Source organism: Thermobia domestica, chromosome 2 (genome assembly GCF_964235325.1).
Source record: "Thermobia domestica chromosome 2, izTheDome1.hap1.1, whole genome shotgun sequence".
Taxonomy (NCBI): Eukaryota; Metazoa; Arthropoda; class Insecta; order Zygentoma; family Lepismatidae; genus Thermobia; species Thermobia domestica.
In genome coordinates this window covers 55,895,379-55,903,197 of record NC_137455.1, presented here as the reverse complement: position 1 = coordinate 55,903,197, position 7,819 = coordinate 55,895,379, and positions in this window count along the sequence as shown.

Genomic DNA, 7,819 nt, shown 5'->3' with positions numbered 1-7,819 from the left:
CTTTTTTTGTTATATTTTATTTTTTGCTTTTCAAGTTCAACAATTATTTTTCGTAGATTACAGCACAAATTTGAAATGAAATGAAATCTTTTAAGTTTTACGTCTCACGGTTATGCCGGCTAGGCTAAGGAGAGGGTGATTATAAGAAACAAATGAAATGGTGGAATGAAGAAAGTGGGGAGGAAACTGGAGAACCCCGAGAAAACCCACGCACACGGTTGTTTATCCACCACAAAGCTCACTTGGCGCGAGATGGAATAGAACCAAGTACCCCATGCAGCAGAGGTGAACGCTCTACCACTGAGCTACCGTGGCCTCAGTGGTACCGATCCCAGGCCAAGTAAGTTTGTGGTGGATTGCATTGTATTCGCCCGTTTCCTGTCACTTTCTAATTCCAACAATTCTTCCATCATCATTCACTTGTCTAAAATCACCGTCTCCCTTGGCCTAACAATCATAATTAAAGGATTGACACAATGTTTTAAATGTGTTTACACTGAAACATTTAATTTCTTAAATATCACAACGATACCATTATATTTAGTAATAAAACTACATTTGGCTAGGAAAAGAAAAGTATATAAAAACCAAAAGTAAACACTATTCAATTAAATACTTGATTCGGCCAATGAAATTACTTTAATTAAATTAAGTTTGTGCAAGGACATGTATAGTTGACTGAAACTTACTTCGTAGAAAAAATTTGCCACAGAACTATGTTTTATTTAATATTATGTCTCAAAGGTTGGTTAGATAGTTATATTCCATATTAATACTATGCCTCACTTTTTCTTAACTCTTAGTATCTACTAATTTTTTTAACGGCTTTCTACTTACAACCGAAAACGCGATATTTTATAAATGAGGCTTGTAAGAGAGATCTAAAAGATATAGAAAATAACTCTTTGAAATAAATCCTTCCACAAATCTGAGTTCAGATATTTTCAAATTGATGTGATGAACTATTGTACGTTACTTTTTCATGAAACATTTTTGTTACGTAATTTTGAGGAGAAAGTATAATTAAGAAAACAGTTAGACACTATTTGTAGAAAATTGACGAAGCTTTCTCATTGCCAATTGCTACGATTTTATGAGACCGGGAACGAACTTTTGTTCATATTAGATATACAAGCTGTGTACTTACCAAAATGTTCGAAATCTTTCTGACTCTTTCTTTGGTTGATAAATAATATATATATCCAAGCGGAAATGTTCGTTTTGATATCCCGATTAATAAAATTATTCCTTGTTTTCTATTAACCAAAACGGATATCTAGAACCACAATTTCCGACTGATTATTATTGCGTTGTGTATTTATCTTTTGAAGGAATTTCCGTTCTTATTTTAAGTATATTTATACATATCGTTAGATTTCGATAATAATAATAATAATAATAATAATAATAATAATAATAATAATAATAATAATAATAATAATAATAATAATAATAATAATAATAATAATAATAATAATGGCTTCAAGAAGCAGAGTTCTTATAATCGTTCCTTCAGTTCAGTTGACTTTTTAAAATGTTTTTTTATAAAACGACACATGTCAAGTTTTGTCAGACACGGAATTAACGATAATATTGTATTTGCTACTAATCCAGGCTCTGTCCATAAGAGCTGTAGAAAAGTCGGGGATGACAGCAGATCTCTTCAAAACCTGTTAGAGGGTGATCAATTAATGAAAAAAATCGAAGGTAACACTTCCGCAACCGGGGCCTTCATTGTGAAATTCAATATTCAAAATGGCGCCCGCGCGCAAGTACCAAATTATATTTAAACTGAAATATCTTCTCACAGAAACAAGCTAGAAACTTCGTTTTTGTACCAAATTAAAGATAATTGATAGTAGAAGTAAGAAAACTAAGTATATTGTTTACATGTTGCCGCCATATTTAAAAATAACGGTTATTTGGGACAAAAATTAGTTTTTCTCGTTTCTCTTGTTTCATTTCATGACAAAGAACTATGAAGTTATTAAAAATATGAAAATGCAGCCCAAACTAATTAAAGGAGCATAACCTTAGCTTTCTATCGTTACCAATATCTTTAGTAGATCTTAATAAATGACGAAGCTATTTAAATTTAAGTGGCGCAGGGTGTAGCGTTTTTTGGACTGTTTAATAAATTATCGAAATAACACTCACTACGCGCAACTTTCAAAGCTATTACTTTTCAACAAATTAAAATAGTCCATTCATTTTATCGATAAATTAAAGGTAATAGGTTGCTGTGTCATAGGAAATGAAATAATAATATTATTGTATTTGTCAAATATTATTATTAACATGTTTGTTCATATAATATGTAGCTAATGCAATTATTATATATATTTTTTTTATTTTGCAGACTTTGATGTCCTGAGAATTTACTTTAATTTTATGGTAATATCATGTGTGCTTGTGAGAGCTAGTAATATTTAACTAAGTTTTCTACAGTTTCAAAATTTTTACGAATATATGACTTTAGCTGTACTTTAGAGAATATTTACATATTTCTTTTCAGAGCATAATGTAAAATTAGTTGCACCCAACATGAAACACACATGTAATTTTTGGAACAATTGAAGAGGCAGTGATAGATATAGTAGGAGTTGCACCATTTTCAAGCAGTAATTCACTCTGATACATTTGAAAAACGATAAACTTTGCTTTTGTGCAGAGGTAGTCTTTTAAGACATCTTGATTTTGAATTTTGTTTTCCGAGAAAGCCCAAAATCTCTCCATTTGGACCGGTAGGAATATGTACATGACAGATTAGTTAGTAGTATAGGTGAGGCAGTTACCCTTTGCTGTCCCCACATTTTTGACCGAGGTGATTAGATAGTTACATAAAATCCCTGCGGGTGCGTGTTTAAACATTGCTGCCGCTCCTGAAGAATACATCAAACAGATCAGCAAATGTTTGTAAACCTTTCACTTGAGTTTTACAAAGTTGGTTCATAACATCAGCAATAATTGCTGTATTCATTGATGAATGCCCTTCGAAAGCGTACTCACACGATTCGAACAACTTTTGCAAAGTAGACAAGTAGACTACTTTATTTGCTTGACGAAACAGTGGAAGTTTTCGTCTGTGAATGGTCTTCGACAACGAAGTTGCCTTGTACAAAAATTGCTGGTTTCGGAATGCCACATAAGCTTCATGGCTACGTATCAGGTAATTCAGGATTTCTGCATTCGAATCTAGTACAACTTCATGCGACATGAAATGGCACAACTTCACAGGACTGTGAACTTTGTACGGGATTTCCCTGCGCCCCATAAAATTCTACCATTCTGTTAACAGAGTTACGAAGTTCATCAAGTACATTACTAAGGAGCTTATGGTCTGTTTGTGATATACCAAGAATCTGACTGAAGATTTGGCATGTCGAAAGAACTCCGTAATATAATTCTTTCTGCGCGTCTGACCCATAATTCCTTCTGATGTTCTCTTAGATCTATTTACAATCTGTTCAAGTATCATATCAGCACAAACTGCGCTAAATACATTGTTCGTTCTTCCGACTACGAAGTGACTATTCATGAACTGAGCATTTATTTCCGGGTGTTGAGTCTCCAAATTTCGAACTTTTTCAAGATAGAGGGACGTGCACCACAGGAAATTGATTCGATTGAATGCCATGAATACCGGAAGCAACTGCTGTACAATATACAGATGCAGCGGCCAGTATCCTTCTCGGTCAGCTCTTATACGGTTTTTCAGCCGGCAGCGGCACTGCTCTGAGATTGAGCTGAGTTCCTTTGAAAAGTTCTGCAAAGCTTCGGGATTTCATCTGAATTAATGCCCAACTCCATGAACTGATAAGAGCACGTTAAGCTTGTCTTTCTTTCATAATAGTCTTAGTATCTACGAACTGCTGAATGACAGACGTATAATATTCACCTTCTTCTAGGAAAGCCTTCCCTTTAGTATAAACACATCTCCAGTCATAAACATATCTCTCGCTGCCCTAATGTAGATAGTTCCCTTTAGAATACTCTCGGTTACTTTGGACCCAAAAATTTTCTATGAAAAGAGACTCCAAACCACTACCAGATATGTACTTTCCCGTGCAGACAAGAAGGTCATGTGTAATGATCCTAGCATGAGGACAATGTTTGAAAATTCATTGCTCCTAAGTTTAATTTCGGCAGCAATGTGATACGCCCCTTCTTCACGTAGTACAGGCATTGAAGATTGGTTTAAGTGTATAAGTAGGCTCTGGAAGTTTTTTTCATTGCTGTGTATAAACTATTATATTCCGTTACTGGATACGGCAGTACTGGAAGAAAGCCAACTTGTTTCTATTATTATCGCAATCACTAGAAACATCTGAATCTATTATTATCGCATTCACAGTACTCCGCGTTAGAGTGGATTCTTTAGTTTCTAGCTCGTATGCAGCACGCATTATGTCTTGAGTAAACTCTTTCTGACGCAGATTATAGATGTCCAAATCATACAGTTCGGGAGAAATTGTCAGCGTGTTTTGAATCGATATAGGTTGTACCTTCCTTTCTTATTTCTTCAATTGCTGAGATGAAAGCAAGGATCGAAGATGACTGGAGGTCTTGCTAATACCAACTTCGACAATTTCGGTTTCGATGGGACTTTTGTTGGCATTTCCCGGAAAAACACCATGACTGTATCGTGGCTATCACGGATTCCTGACAGAGTAGCCTCTTCAAGGTCGAAATTGTCCATAGCTCTTACCGTGAAACTATCACCCTGAAAGTGGCTTGAAAAAGACAAGGTGGAGGAACAGGTCTTTAGTGTATATTGTGCAAGGTTGCTTCGTGCTTGCATGATATCTTTATAGCCAACTGACACACCTAATTTTTTCCTAGTTGAGATCAGTTGTCTGATTTTTCATTTCTCATGAATTGAATGTGCCACCATCAAATGCATGGGGGTTGCTTTCCTACGACGATATATATTAAAGAATAAAGTCTGGAAGATTGACTTCAATAGATTCTGAAAATTTAGATTTTGTTGGTCAGAAAATTCTTCAAAATTATTTTCACTGTCTTCGTCAGTGATACGTAGATCTTCGCTTGCGTCCCAGATATGATGCTCAGTTTGACCACTTGTAGCACTTCTGCTAGGAAATCCAAAAGAGGTTGAGGGATTCTAGTTGTTGGCCAGGACTTATGAAGTTGCTGACTGTCCCCAAATTCTCCTTCAATACCGAAATATGTGTGAAGGATAGCCGCTCGTACTTCTTTCGCTGCATTCGTATGTTAATCGATCTCAGTTTGTCAGTTACTTCTTCGGCACTAAATAATGAGTTGAAACCTAGAATCGGTCTATTTCTTTTCGAAGGCTTCGAAAACCTTACTTTTCCTCCAAAGTTTAACTTCGTTGTTATTAAAAGTCAGTTCACTGTTTCCATTAATGAAGTCTCGAATTTCCGACAATGTCAATCCACACCTTCATACAATAGTTTCTCGATAATTGGCGCCATTTTATTAAGCACTCCATTTTTATTAGTTTTCTTAGACTCGGTAGTTGTGCTATGTGATTTCTGAGAATATTTATTGAACTTAAGAAGGTAGTGCTCAAGACAGGCCTTATGATAATAGAGATATGCACCGAAAACAGGTTATTCATCCTCCAAGTCACAAGTTCTCGTAAATCCGTCATCTTTAAAGAACATGGTTGCGGATAAAAATATAGTTGCACGATTTGATTCACATATTTTGTACTTTTGTTTAATATCGTTGTGTTTCTCTTTCCCACATACTACACATAAAACATTTCTTGCTTTCTTGTTTGAAGATGGTGATTGTCGAACTGGAATATCTACTCTCATTTTCTTTGCCATTGGCTCAGATTGAGATTTTATTGAACACTGATCCAGCTACTCAGTTTCACTACCTTCTTTTTTCTTTTTCTTCCATAACAACACATTCTTGTTTGAATATAACATATAGAATGATACACAAATTCTGCACCTTGCTGAAGATCCTTAAGTCTTTTCAGAACACCATCCTTGTGAATTTCAGCCGCAGCTATAACATCTTCTCTCCCTCGGAAAGACGACATTGTTTTACCTGAAGATTTGTCACGATTCTGGCAAATGATGCAGGCATTTACGTCTAATACGGATGCAGAGGAAGAAGTGTTTCGGGATAGGGAGATGCCAAACAGGTTTTATATAATCATTGCCTAGGATATTGGTGCCAACTATAGATTTTTATTATTCCACTGTCCACATTAGAGTCTGCAATATTAGCTACATATTATATAAACGAGCATGTTAATAATAATATTTGACAAATGCAATAACATTATTATTTCATTTCCTATGACACAGCAATCTATTACCTTTAATTTATCGATAAAATGAATGGACTATTTTAATTTGTTGAAAAGTAATAGCTTTGATAATTTTGAGCATAGTGAGTGTTATTCCGGTAATTTATTAAACAGTCCAAAAAAAGCTACACCCTGCGCCACTTAAATTTAAATAGCTTCGTCATTTATTAAGATCTACTAAAGATATTGGTAACGATAAAAAGCTAAGGTTATGCTCCTTTAATTAGTTTGGGCTGCGTTTTCATATTTTTAATAACTTCATAGTTCTTTGTCATGAAATGAAACAAGAGAAACGAGAAAAACTAATTTTTGTCCCAAATAACCGTTATTTTTAAATATGGCGGCAACATGTAAACAATATACTTAGTTTTCTTACTTCTACTATCAATTATCTTTAATTTGGTACAAAAACGAAGTTTCTAGCTTGTTTCTGTGATAAGATATTTCAGTTTAAATATAATTTGGTACTTGCGCGCGGGCGCCATTTTGAATATTGAATTTCACAATGAAGGCCCCGGTTGCGGAAGTGTTACCTTCGATTTTTTTCATTAATTGATCACCCTCTAACAGGTTTTGAAGAGATCTGCTGTCATCCCCGACTTTTCTACAGCTCTTATGGACAGAGCCTAGACTATACGCGTAGATACACATTTTTGTGAGATACCTGCACCTGTCAAGCTATTGCCTACACTTGGTATATTATAAATAAATATGTGTTTTTGGAGAAACTATACTGTGTAATATTGTTTTCCTCATTTTCCTCAAAACATGGTTTTTTTGATATGTGTCGTTTTACAAATAATAATAATAATAATAATTATTATTATTATTATTATTATTATTATCAATTGCACCGCTATTTATTTTCAGGCTTCCTCATACCTAGACAGTTAGCATACGTGTCCTTGGCGGGGAGACCTGGGTTCATTTCCCGACAAGAGCTTATGTGGTTCGGATTCTACGCTAAGCTGTATGTCTACGTCTCAATCAAATCAAATAATCTATTTTGCACAGTTGTAAATGTAATGCATAATTATGTACTGTCGTGAAGCTATGAAACCAAATACAGTGTTTTTTTTCTATACAAACTAAATACACGGTTCTAAACAGAAATTGACGTTCAAGTAATTTGCAGGAATTTAAAAGAAATCAAAACTTTCTAAGTTTTATAAAGAATATTTTGTGTGTGTATATATATATATATATATATATATATATATATATATATATATATATATATATATATAGATAGATAGATAGATAGATAGATAGATAGATAGATAGATAGATAGATAGATAGATAGATAGATAGATAGATATCTTACTCATTCTGTACAGCCAATGAGATTTCCAGGCGGTCTAGATGTAAGGCTTTTCATTTACTGTACTTCGACACAGACGATGTGAAATTAATTGAAATGAAATTTCTAGTTAACATCCCGCGCTTGTTGCCTTTAGGCCAAAGAAGACGGACGGCTCAAGAAATCGAACGAATATGAAGCATTT